Below are 13,510 nucleotides of genomic sequence, written 5' to 3'. Positions count from 1 at the left end.
ACAAATTGAGATTTATATAAGTGCCATTACTTAAAAAAAGAATATAAATCACAGACTAAATAATCAATTATAACACAATTCATGCATGCACTCTTGAGCAAAAACTAAATGGTTAGGATTATAAATGCTGAGGTTCTTATTGCACTAAGTTAAATGAAAGTTTTTAAATGGTATTTTTGCATGCAGTAGATGTATTTGTGTTATTATAAAAATATATTGTATGCAATTGTTTGCTTTGGATATTATTAGATACTATACATGTTAATGTTCTGTTCACCCCATCACATTTAAATGCTAGTTTTACTTTTGATTTATATGTATTCTTTAGCATTATATACTGTTTTTACCTATACTGCTATAAACTATTTAAGAGAGGTATCTCTTGTAGCTTTTGGTGCTTGCTTTTGTTTATATTTTAGAAACAGTTTACTCCTGAAGTTGTTCTTGCTGTTTGCTTGTTGTGATCATGTGAGATGTACTCCATACAGTTTTATACTAACTTCTTTACTGATTTATAGGATTAGACAAAATATTTAATTTCAGTTGTTTTATTGTTTTCTTTTTTATTTGCATGTGCATTTTAACAATAGTTATTTTAATGAAGAAATTATTTCTGTTGTCTGCTAGCTTTGACCATGCAATATGAACTTCCTGTATGTAAGGAAATAACCGAAAAAAGGAGAGCTTTGCGATGCAAAAATCTTTTGGATACTGATGAAGCTTTAATTGAAAGTAGACTAGATACATGCTTTTTCTGCATTAAATCCCTATCTCTTTTCTGAGTCTCTTCTCCTTTCTAAAGATTTACTGAAGATTGGCCCACTTTACCTTTGGTGTGAGGCTGGGTTTTGTGATTGACATTTATTTACCTATCTATATATCAATGTATCTTAGCTATCCAACGCCTAACATATCTCCTTTTTGAGTCTCTTCTCCTTTCTCAAGATTTACTGAAGATTGACTCACTTCAGAAGCTAAAGTATATATTGTACATTACACAATGTATATACACAGTTATTATTATGTAATTAGTCTACACTACTCTGTTATTGCTTACATTTTGTATTTTTTTGTTTGTGAAATGTTATGTAGCTTACCTGGGCTGAGCCTGAAATTGGTCAGCATTGATCAGTGCACTACACCAGTAAACAAATAAATGAATAACTATATCTATCTATCTATCTGTCTATGGATGTCATTCATAATATTGAAAACTCAAAATACTGAAACTCAAAATATTGAAACATCTTAAATGCAGGGGCAATCCCCCTGCCCCCTCCAATAATCATATAAACCAATTCCAATATTGTTCAAGATCTGGGAATGGACAAAGTCCCCTTTCAATATTTTGAGCTTTAATATTTTGAGTATTCAATCAAATGAAATGCCCTATATATATATATATATATATATATATATATATATATATATTTTTTTTTTTTACATATAGAGAGAGAGATAGGACTGAAATAATATAAGATCAAAAGTAAAAAGACTGAAAAGTAGTAAGACTATATATATATATATATATATATATATATATGCACATATAGGGTTCCTATCAGAACGACAAAAAAATTAAAATCTCGAATGCTCGGATGAACGAAAACGCAGGTAATCAAAATCCATATTGTGAGATCGCGGTACAGTGAAAATGGGAAAATGTGCCCTTTCCTCACTGTAGTCCGATCTTGTAGTTGGAATATAATTTTAAGGGGGGGTGCAGCCCCCCACAATAGCGATTTTGATTACATGCGTTTTCGCTCATCATTCAACATTTTGATTTTTCGTTGTTTTAATATAGACCCTACATATATATATATATATATATATCTGTCTATATATATATATATATATATATAAATATATATATATATATATATATATATATATACATATATATATATATAAATATATATATATATAGATACATATATAGATATATATATAGATATATATACTCGAAATTCATATTGTCGAGACGATATGATCAAATTTCCCAAAACTCAGACCTGTTGAATGGAGATCATGGTACAGTGTGGATCAGGGAATTTAGCCTTTTCCCCACTGTAGTGCCAAAGGTAGATTTTTGTTGTTTTTGAAGTTTGTGTTTTCAGAAAGTTGATCATATTGTCTCGACAATATAAATTTCAAAGTTTCTGAAAACTCGAGCTTCTGACATAGACCCATAAATATATCTATCTATCTATATATATATATATATATATATATATATATATATATATATATATATATAAGGGAGGGAGAGAAAGGAATAATAAATAACATCTAAAAATTAAAAGGTCAATGAATAAAAAAGGCAATGAGGAAATATCAATGCTCACAACATCGATACATTGCAATACTGACAAGCAATGTCGAAATTAGCATATCCTGAATGCATATTCTGCAATACAAAATGAAAAATGAAAATCCCTTTGCACCATTCATGTGGGAACCTGTGCCCCCCGCACCACAGCTACTTACACATACCAACTCCATAATCACACCAAGTCTTGTAAGGGAAAAATTTCTCACAGCAACAGATTCCTTGCTAGGGCACCCAAAGGTACAGCTGACATAATGATTAAGGTCATCACTTTCCATGCACAAATACATGGTTTGGTCCTGACTTCCAGCCAATGCCTGTGTGGAGTTTGTATATTGTCACTGTATCTCTGTGGGATTCCTCCAACCTCCCAATAACATGCTGCATGTTCCCACCTCAGAGTCACCCAAGAATGGAGTTGTGGGCAACAGCACAGAATCTAGATGGAGAATATTGGAGGAAGAGTTCTAAAGGCCAACTGCTTTGGGCATCAACTGTGGACCACAGTAATCTGTAGATAGGAGAACATGGGTCATAAATTGCATGCCAAGTCAGGGCTAGCAACAGTGTAAAACGTGGCTCTAGGTGATTTGGTCATATTGGCTAATGTTGCCAAAAACTGAGACCTATGCCAAGGACTCATGCTACTAATAGGAGGTCTAATGTGCCCCTACTGGCCAGAGTCTGCGGCTATAAAGCCCAACAACCCTGGGTCAGTAAATTACTGGGCAGCTAGTGTCCACTTGCCCAGCTTGGTTTACCTGTAATCGCTCTGTTGATAGAGAGCTGAATGTAAATCCAATCAACCTGCCAGACATGACCTAAGGATTGTTACACTTAATATAGTTTAATTGACAGAACATCGGTTGGAAGTGGATGGGATGATGATTCATAGGTTCATAGGTTCTGTCAGTAAGCCAGTTGGCAACCCATTGAGTGACGTAGGGATTAATGCCCAGCTTAGTAAGTTTATCTACGATTCCAGAGTGGGGGATGGTGTCAAAGGCCTTGGCAAGGTCCAGATAGGCTGTGTGGACTGCCTTACCCTCGTCCACAGCTCTAGAGACTGATTCAAAGAAGTCAATAAGGTTCAGTAGACAAGATCAGCCCTTCACAAACCCAAACTGGGTGGGGTCCAGTGTTTTAAGGTTGCCAATGTCTTTGTTTATAAGTTCCATGGCCTTGCAGATCAGGCTTGTCAGACTGATGGGGTGATAGTTCCCAGGATCCAAGGTGGATCCCCCCTTGTGGAGTGGGATAAATGTAGCTGTGCGCCACTCAGTGGGCAAGAAGCTTGAGGTGAGGGTATGATTAAACATGACACTTAGGTGAGGTGCCAGTTCATTTTGTAGTTCATGTAGTACACAGCCCGGGATGTCATCTGTTCCCATGGATGCTGTATTCTTAGCTTTGGAGAGTGCGTTTTTTACCTGTGTGGCCATTATTATCGGAATTTGGCAATCTTCCGGTATTGAGATGGGCCATTTAGGGGGTGAGAGGGGGGTGAAGTTGGCACTGAATCTATCTGCCAGAATATTGGCAATATCCTTGGGATCAGTATATTTAATGCCATTCTGTTGTAGCTCAGAGCAGATCTGAACATTGCCATTTAGATTCTGGACATAGTTATAGAATGCCTTGTGGTTGTCTTTGGAATCTTTGGCAATTTTATTTTTGTAACTAGCTTTGGAGGATTTTATGAGGGATCTCAGCTTCTTACTGAGGCTGGTAGGGGAGTTTTTTGCATCCTGGGATTTTCCTCTTTTCTGCAACAGTTTTTTCCTTTTGTTGTAAAGTTTGTTTATGACATGGGACCACCAGATTGGCTTCCTTTTTTTGGAGGAGAGCATCTTGGTTCTATTTGGGATGGCATGATTCATGCATGAGTGGATGTGCTCGTACAGTGTCTTAGTGTGGGACTCAGCAGTCGAACTTTCAGTTCCTGTCTGCATGGGTGTCATGAAGTTTGTAACTTCTGACTTGAGTAGCATGAAGTTGGCCTTGGAGAAGTTTTTTATGGAGGTTTCCTTACTAGGGGGTGGGGGTGGGATGTGGATGTTAAGGGTGATTAGCTTATGGTCTGACCTGACTAACGAGGGTGTGACCATAGGTGTGGAGCATTGATTTCCCATGTTGGTAATGACCAGGTCTAGGATATTGGAGCCCCTGGTGGGACTATGGATTAGTTGACCCAGGACATTGGAATTTATGAATTCCAAGAACCATTGGGCAAAGGTGTTGGTGCACAAGTAGTTTTCCCAGTTAATGGCAGGGTAGTTGAAATCACCCAGTAGACATAGAATGGTAAGTGAGCTTTCAGCAGGTCGAGCACATAATCTATGATGTGCTGTGTTTGCTCAGGTGTTGTGTTTTATAAGAGTTTGACCTCTCTGTGTGGCTATTATAAGGCATGACTCTAGTAGGTATCTGGCATTAAATGTAACAGAGGGTCAACACATGGGGGGTTACCACATTTTGCATGTAGTATGCGTAGCTATAGATTTTAATGTTACCTTCTTTAAGTACAATAAACATAACAATAAGAACTGATATCTCAGAGAAGTTGGAGATTTTAAAATCCTCAACAACTTAAACATCTTCAGCATCCATTCTGGATCCTTTTGCTGTATTGGGTGGCCATCCCTTTTTGAGGCTGATGAAAGGCCCTTGCTCATTTCCTATTGGTTCCAAGTTTGGATTTGAGGGCACTGATTGGTCTTAGGATAGTGTGGACCTCTCTGAAATCCCTGGGTTTGCTGAGCAGCCAGTTAGAGACAGCAGTGCTGCTGCTGAGCTGGTGTTTATTTTCTGATTAGAAACAAATGCCTAATGGTTGTATAAGGGTTGATGACATCTTCAGCTGCTATCTCAGAATGGATTGATCTTCTAGTCATGGAAACCAGGTAGGCTTTGCTTTCTATATACTCTGATTTATCCTCATTGCATTTTTCAATCTTTTATTGCATCATAGCTATGTCATATATGTCCACTCGCTGGAAGTCTAGCTCTTAACTAGCCTCCGTAATTTTGAATTTGGGACTTTGACTGGTGTACCAATTTCTCTTGTCATATTTAATGTACTTAAAAAAGGTTCATATTTAGGCTACCTGGAAAGGTGCATGTGACTAGGTTTTATAATTGAGACATCACATTAGGAATCTGAATCTTAAATATTTATTGCATGGTACAAGGGTTACTCTGCACTTTTCAATCAGCTGTGAGATCATACCCACCTACCACTGCAGTCCACTATCATAATGTCTGAAAATTTATGCAAAAAGACATTAGGGAGGTATGTTGTAACATCCCCCTCCCTCCAGTGATGCTTTTATAATTTGACTGTGGAAGAATGGCAACATATTATGCAATTAAAAACATTGTTGGGATTTAGGAAAGGTATCACCATAGTGGTACTAGGGATTTGCCAGTGAGCACTACTATTTATATGGTAACAACAAGCAATTCAGAGACATACAAGAGTTGCACTGAGGAACAGCTCATAAGTGACAACACGTATTGCAGCCTAAGCAAGTGCTTAAATGCTGAAGTGCTAACAGACCCATTGCTGCCTTAGACACAATAGATGCACACTGTAAGTCTACTGCATTCAGTCCTTAATGCTGTGCAAGAAATAACATGGTATAACATTTCTCTGAATCATTCTGTCTTTCTATTTTAATCACAGTGTTCAGCTCCAGGGCGTCTATGTTAGAAAGTCAGTGTTTCAAAAGAACAAACGCTCTTACATTGACACCAAATACGCGAAGCAACAGAATGTCAAACGGCCGGAACAGTAATTTTTTTCCCAGGGGAAAAAATCGCTGGGCCATTGTTGGGACTTTGCTGTTTCCTCCAGTGTTGGTATATTTAAGTAGGGGGGCACAGCCCCCCACATCAGGGTGTGTGTGGTGTGAAGCCCCCCACTTTATTTTGTCTTTGGATTTGTTTTGGGGTTTTTTTTTTTTTGTTTTTTTTTTTTGTTTTTTTTTTGGAGCAGCGATTTTTTTTCCATGGGAAAAAAAAAATCGCTGTTCCATATGTTCGACTTTCTGTGGTTTTGCGTATTTTGTGCCAATTTAAGAGTGTTCGCTCTTTTCAAACTTTGACCTTCTAATATACACCCACTGCAGGACACAGCACATTGCTAATTTACATTAGCAGAATAGTCAGAATGAAATATTTACTCATCTCGATATCCAGCAAGACCAGTGCGTCTCTAATTGTCATGTTAACTGTCACCATCTGTCTCTATTCAATGCTACTTTCCTGCCTTCTTCAACAGTCATGCCTGACTGTTGCAGGTCTTCTCATACAATCCATCCACCTCTTTACTGGACATCCTTTTTTCCTCTTGCCTTCATCCTAGCTGACCCAAATGTTCTTCACCAGACTATCTTCTGCTTTTCTGCACATGTGCCTGACACACTGTAATCTCTTCTTTTTTAACTTTTCTACAATTGGAGCTAATGCAGCTTCTCTCTTATGTCCTTATTTGTTCATCTGACCCACATGGTGCATTCTATCATCCAGCTCAAGCACTTCATCTCTATCACATTTAGCTTCTTCAACTGCTCTGCCTTTGCTGCCCAAGTTTCTGTACCATACAGTAGTACTGGTCACACCACCGTTTTGTACACCTTACGTTTTGGCATTCTTCTGTCAAATTCTACATCGTTTGACTGCATCTCCTCTAATTTTAGCTTTGAGCTCCTCATTCAGATCGCACTTCTCCTCAGCCACCCCTCCCAGATACTTGGATCTGTTAATCTGTTCCACTGTTTTATCTTCTATCTCAAGTCTCAGCTTCTTCTGAACTCTGCCCTTTACTGCCATTACAACTGCCTTATCTGTAGTCAGTTTCATCCCATGTTCCTTCAGTTTTTCATTCCATTCCCCTATCCTTTGCTGATGTTTTTGCTCAGTGTCTGTCTGTAATGCAACATTGTCTGCATACAGGAACTTTGTTGATCTGTCCCCTCCAAACTGTTTACTAATGTAGTCCACCACCAGTACTAACAGCATTATGCTCAGAGCTGAACCCTGGTACATATTGGCAACCCCTCTGTGACACTGAATTCTGTTTGTACTTGAGACACTGGGTCATTGTAGATAATCTGCTCTAATTCGACCAGTGTCTGTGGGACTTTGAGCCACCACAGGACTGCCCGAATCAATTTTCTTGGGACCTTGTCATATGCTTTCTCCAAGTCTAGGAATACCCAGTTGGACTCTCTTCTCATCTCTAGCTTCTTCTCAACTATCTGTCTCATCGCAAACATCAGGTCAGTTATGCTGCATCCTGATCTGAATCCAAACTGGATATCTCCAATCTTACTTTCTACTATTCTGCATATTCATTTATCAATCCCCCTTTCCAGAACTTTCATACACTGTGACAGAAATTTGATGCTAATGTACTGCCCCAAGTTGTAAATGCCCCCTTTGTTCTTGAACGCTGGCACTAGTATGCTTATTCTGGGAAACACCTTTCTCTCCACACTGCTATGAGTACCCTCAGGAGCCATTTCACTCTTATCTCACCAAGTATCTTTATCATATCTACTGTGACCTCATCTGAGCCTGACTTTATTTTCCTTAGTGCTTTTCTTACTTCTTCTAGAGTGGGCTCCTCCTCTTCTTTTACCATGGGCTGTGTCTGGGGTTTCTGGGGGTTTTCTTCATTCAGAAACTGCTAGAAGTACTCCTTCCATCTGCTTTTGATGTCCTGTGGACTGGTTATCAGGTTATTGTTTGAATCGCTTAAGAAGGGTGTCTGACTATCTTCTTTATCTTTCCAGAAGCTGGTAGAGTGCCTCTGATGCCTTGTTCTTTGCTACTGCAACTCCGTACTTAGCCTGATAGCCAGTATTCATTCCTAGCCTTAACTGTCTTTTTTATCTGAACTTCTGCATTCAACCAACAGCTTTCCTTATGTATCTTATTTCCACACCTGACTCTGCCACATATCTATTCTGTAGTCCTCATACACGCTATTTTGAGGTGCTGCCATTCTTCTTCAACTCCACTAATTTCTTCCTCTTCTTGAGGTTCTAGAGCCCTGAGTAATTCCTTGAGTTGTTGTGCTTTCTCTCCAGTCAACTGTCTTCAGGCTGCTCTTTGTTGACCTTAGAGCCTTCACTGACCACAGCTTGCAGCTGACTGTTTCACTGGGGATGACTTTGCAAGCACTGATTCTGTTCTAGTGCCCTTTTCTTACTAGGAGGAAGTCTGCATGTTTACCGCTCTTGTATGTGATCTTGTCACCGTCTCTCTCTCTGAGCCAAGTGTTGACCACTATCAAGCCATTTGCCAGACCGAAGACTATAATGTCCTTTCCTTCATTATTCCTGCTGTCCCACCCATGTGGACCAGGCAGTCCTTGCATCTGCATTCAATTCGCCCATTATCAACACCAAATCTGTCCTGCTTTATCTAGTCAGTCCTACAACTGTTGTCTGTGTGCACTTTTCCTCACTATTACTGTGGGGTACAGGCCGAGATTATGAATACTATCCTATACTGATTGCCATGAGTCTGCCATTAATTCTGATATCCTTCACTCTCTTCTAAAGCATCTCCCTCACCACAATTCCTGCAGCATTTCTAGTCTGCCCTTCTGAGTAATAGGCTTTGGAGTCCAAGCCAAGTGGCTTTGCTATGCTGCCCTTCCATCTTGTTTCCTGGATACATAGGATATTCAGCCTCCTCCTTAACATCATTTCATCCATTGCATCCTGATAGTGAAGTAAACTTACATTGAGTGTAGCAATTCTTAGTTCATGTATATCAGAAGGTGATTGGTATTGGCCATTGGCTGTTTATGGTGGGCACACACTGTCTAATAGGGGCACATACACCACTCCCACCATTAGCATGGCTCATGGCATAGGTCAGGTCCTCAACCCATCATTTGTGACTTTAGTCAACAAGACCAAATCATCTAGAGACATATTTTTTACACTGTTGAGGTGGCTAGCCCTGCCACAGCATGGAGTCTGTGATCTGTGTTCTCCTATCATGAGGATAGGGCAAGATGTAGAGTCTGTGTTGTGATACACTCAGCGTGTTTCTCAGAAGTGGGAGGAACCTCACAAAGATATAGGGAGAACATACAAACTGCAAACAGGTATTGGCAGGAGGTCAGAATAGAACCCTGTACATGCTGCACGACAGGCAAAGACTTTAACCATTATGCCACCTGAAGTGTTCTGCTGGCAACAATAGGGGACATGAGACAAGCAATGATTACACAGCTCCTCAATTTGACAGTGAGGAGGGAACACTTATATAGCCATGGGAGTGCTTTATTGAACAGTATGGGTTACCATATAGGCTACACAGGCCATACCCTCGCCCTACAGGTTGATAGGCATGTACAGTTACAGGCTGTCTTGATACAGTGGACTGTCTTGTTACCAATATAATTTATTTACTATATACATATACAGGATGATATTTACATACAGGAAAATTTGCAAGCCTTATGTTTTGTGAATGTGTCTACAAGGCTGGGCATTGTTAGGAAGGCAGACTGAAACAGCTTACCATAAACTCACAGAGTAGTGCATGCCTCCTTAGTACTACCTGCAGATCTAGACAGTGTTGCTGTTTCACCTAATGATGCTGTCAAAATATGCAGTATAAGTTCCAAAATCTGTGACTTAGGAAAAGCAGAATTGCTGTGTGCATAGCCGTCCTTAGGCATAGGCCAACTAGGCAGTTGCCAAGGGCGTCACTGTAGTAGGGGCGCTTTTCCAGTATTTTTTTGGTGTAGGTAGACCAAGATGGGGGCACTGGGTGGAGTGGTGGGGGCACCGTGGAGCCCTTTTGTCTAGGTCACCAGTTGACCTAAGGCTGCTCCTGGCTGTTTGCTTCGAAAAAATTCAAATCTATATGCGTTTATAAGACCTACAGTCAGATTAGCTGAGGGATAAGTGTGGCCATGGATGGCTTTATTATGTTGTAGCACCTCTGTGGCATAAGGAGCAGTTAGCTGCCTCTGCTTCCCACTGTCAGTTGTGGCAATGAGTTTGTGCACATCATCTGTGTGAATTTGCACACGTGCACAATGTACAAGTTCACAGCTCTATATTACACTACTCGTGATTCAAAAATCATATAATAATTTTACAGAATGTCCAGATTTATGCCTATATTTTTGGTATGTTCCTCATAGAATTTGTGGTTTTCTGGTTAATCATTGAGAACTAAAGTCACTAAATAATGACAGACATGTGCTTCAGACTTAATATCCTTCAGAAATTGCATGCAGAACCTATTGTTGTAGCAACTTGCAAAATTGATAAAATAATGATTTAAAATCTGTTCCTTATTTTGGGCATTTGTCTCCTCATTATTTTTTGGCTTTGTCTAGAAGTCTTTTTCTGAGTGATTTGGCACAGGTTACTATTTTGTTTCTTGTAAAAATGCTACCACTTTTCTGAGGATAATTTGAAGAATCACACTTTCTACTTGTGATGATATCAGATCCCAACAGGAGTCACCACATGGAGAAATCGAGTAGGTATAAAATCTTTTATTGAGCCATAAAAACACACAAGCGCTTTCACGTAGATAAACTACGCTTCTTCAGGTGTAAATATCAGTAAAAGTTAGCCTTCTTTTATATAAAACTTTTGGCGCGCAAGCCAAAACACAAAACAATCATTAATTAATGTTGTGATTAGCCACAACTATTCTTAAAGTGGCGATAGGGATTTTGAACAAAACAACTGATCTGTGAATAAAAAGCACAAATCCGTAAGGACAAGGCACATATTAAATTTAGTGCTCCGAGTATTTATAATATTGCATCAAATTAGATCTATACAAAAAGTACTAGAAACACATGTAAATATTGAAAGTCGAAGTTCCGGTATACTAGCATAAAAATGTAACCGGCTTTCTGAAAGGTTAAATAAATCACAACTGGTATAGTGGTTTGAGTTCTATAACGCCAACCAACTGGACGTCCGCTTCGATGTTAATGATAATAAAACAGATGAAGCAGGTCAAAGTTGGCTCGACATCAAGCTCAAATATACATTTAGTGTATGCAAAATGATGCCCAAATCTCAGTAACAACTGATCTATGGTTTAAAATATGAAGCTTGCCGCTTTAAGACCTAAGTAATCCAAATCTATGTGATTAAAACACAGATCAACAGCTGATAAACTGTGGAGAGTGTTGAAAGAACAATTCAAGAAACCAAGGAGACAAGAAACAAAAAAATGTTTCCCAAATTCTAAGAAATATAACCATGATGTCCAAGTTCGTTCAAAATTAAATCATAAAATGCCGATGTTCTCATTAAAAGACCCTGCGACATAAATCCAGATAAACATGCTCTATACACATAATCTAGAATGCATGAAATGGTTAGTAAACTTGCACCTAATGTATATGAATGTAATTTTTTAAAAACATATAACAAATCAGGCAGTATAAAACGTCTTTTAAAATAAGATAACTATACTTATTTATCTAAACCACATATTAATAAAATAAACATGGCATGTTAGCAATAGACCATCGCATGTCAAAGGAACAATATAGCAGTGTGCACATAGAAACCAAGCACAATCACTTGATGTAAATCATAAAACTGTCTCTAGTTGCAATAATACCTGCTTCAAAAATCATTCGCTTTATAAACTAAATGGAAGTTATGACGTTCATAACATTCTTGGAAACTGCGTGTTACGTAGCTATACTATATTATAAAACGCCTAAATTCAAAAACGTGTATATAAAGGTGTTTAATACGCATCTTAAATCAGACTTTAAGCACGAAATACCTGTGGCGTTTGTTAAACTCATTACTCAAAATCTAACGACAACAATAGTTTAATTTGTCCGGACAAGATAATATTTGTGCATCGGACCATGTTCAGCTCGAACTATATTGACATCAACAGCTGAAAACGGCCAAGAATAATAAATAATGCATATAACAAGTGTCAAGATAAAAAAATAAAAAGTGAGAAGCATATGGATCAATATAACAGTTGGATGCCATATCATTTACATTCCAGCTGTTTTTAGAGAAGTGGAAATGACGAAAAAACACGCAAAAAAGATTCTTCTAAAAATCATTATTTTCACAATTTATAATAGATTTCATGAAACACTCTAATGGCAATGATAACAAAAAAATGGAAGTATTGCCTATAAAAATCTATAAAAAATAAAGTGTATATATATCACTGTAACTTATTAGATAAAATATAGCCAATATTTATATATAAAGAATATTGGTGAACAGAATAAATGTAGAATAAAAAACACCTACAAAAAATAAATTACAAGAACACATATTAATCCAACTTGTACATATGTATATATACATGTGAGTTAATATAAACATTTGCTTATTAATTATGATCAAATATTACAATAAATTTGTCTAAAAATGGCTTAAAAACATACTTTCTACTTGTGCCTACTTGGGGAAGCATACATGGTGTAAAACAGAGAGCAAGTTAAGGCAGAACCTACTGGCCCCTTCTAGTGGAGCTTTCAAGAAAGTGGACACCTGATATGACCTGGGTGGGGAAATGTTGTTGTTGTTGTTTGTCTTTCGGCTTTTTCCGGTTAGGGGTTGCCACAGTGGAACTCCGGTCCTCTAAGGATTGGCAATAGATTTTTACGTGCCGAGTTGCCGGCCCTGATGCACAACCTTCAATGAAGGTACACCCATTCACGCATGTCTCCGCACAGAAGACGCTCTAGCTGAGAATCGAACAGGACAACGTCTTACTGAAATGGCATTACAAAAAGAGGGAAGCAATGCAGGCCTTATTACAATGACCTGCAGAACTGAAACAACGATGATCTCCATGCCTGGGAAATGAAGTAAGACAATGACTACCTCAGTGGTATAACCAATTTCCTTTCCTGATAGTTGTCTCTGGTCTTTGTACCAGAATGCAGTTGCAGAGACAACTTAGGTATGCATAGGCTACTGTGTGGAGGTTTAGTGTCAGCTGCAGTGTGCTGGTACATGATGGTACATGCAAGCTTGATTTCATGCAGGCTTTTCCTGGTACATTTTGTGCTGAAGGTTTACACCACACCATCTCATGGTGCCTGTAGACTAAGTGATTTATCCCCCTGTGGACCTGAAACACTTTTCTGGGTCGGTATGATAAAGTCTTCAAAGAGAATAAACATCAGCCTGC

The 13,510-nt window shown here is 38.5% G+C and overlaps 1 protein-coding gene across 3 annotated transcripts in view; it reads right to left on the bottom strand.

The window, feature by feature from the left end:
- Nucleotides 1-13,510, bottom strand: part of CLSTN3 (calsyntenin 3) — a 1,069,180-nt gene that overhangs the window by 317,706 nt on the left and 737,964 nt on the right. The gene's annotated exons all lie outside the window — the stretch shown is intronic.

This window comes from Protopterus annectens, chromosome 8.part0, assembly GCF_019279795.1.
Source record: "Protopterus annectens isolate FY-2018-M chromosome 8.part0, PAN1.0, whole genome shotgun sequence".
Lineage (NCBI taxonomy): Eukaryota > Metazoa > Chordata > Ceratodontiformes > Protopteridae > Protopterus > Protopterus annectens.
The sequence above is the reverse complement of the archived record's forward strand: the minus strand, read 5'-3'. Positions and strand labels throughout refer to the sequence as shown.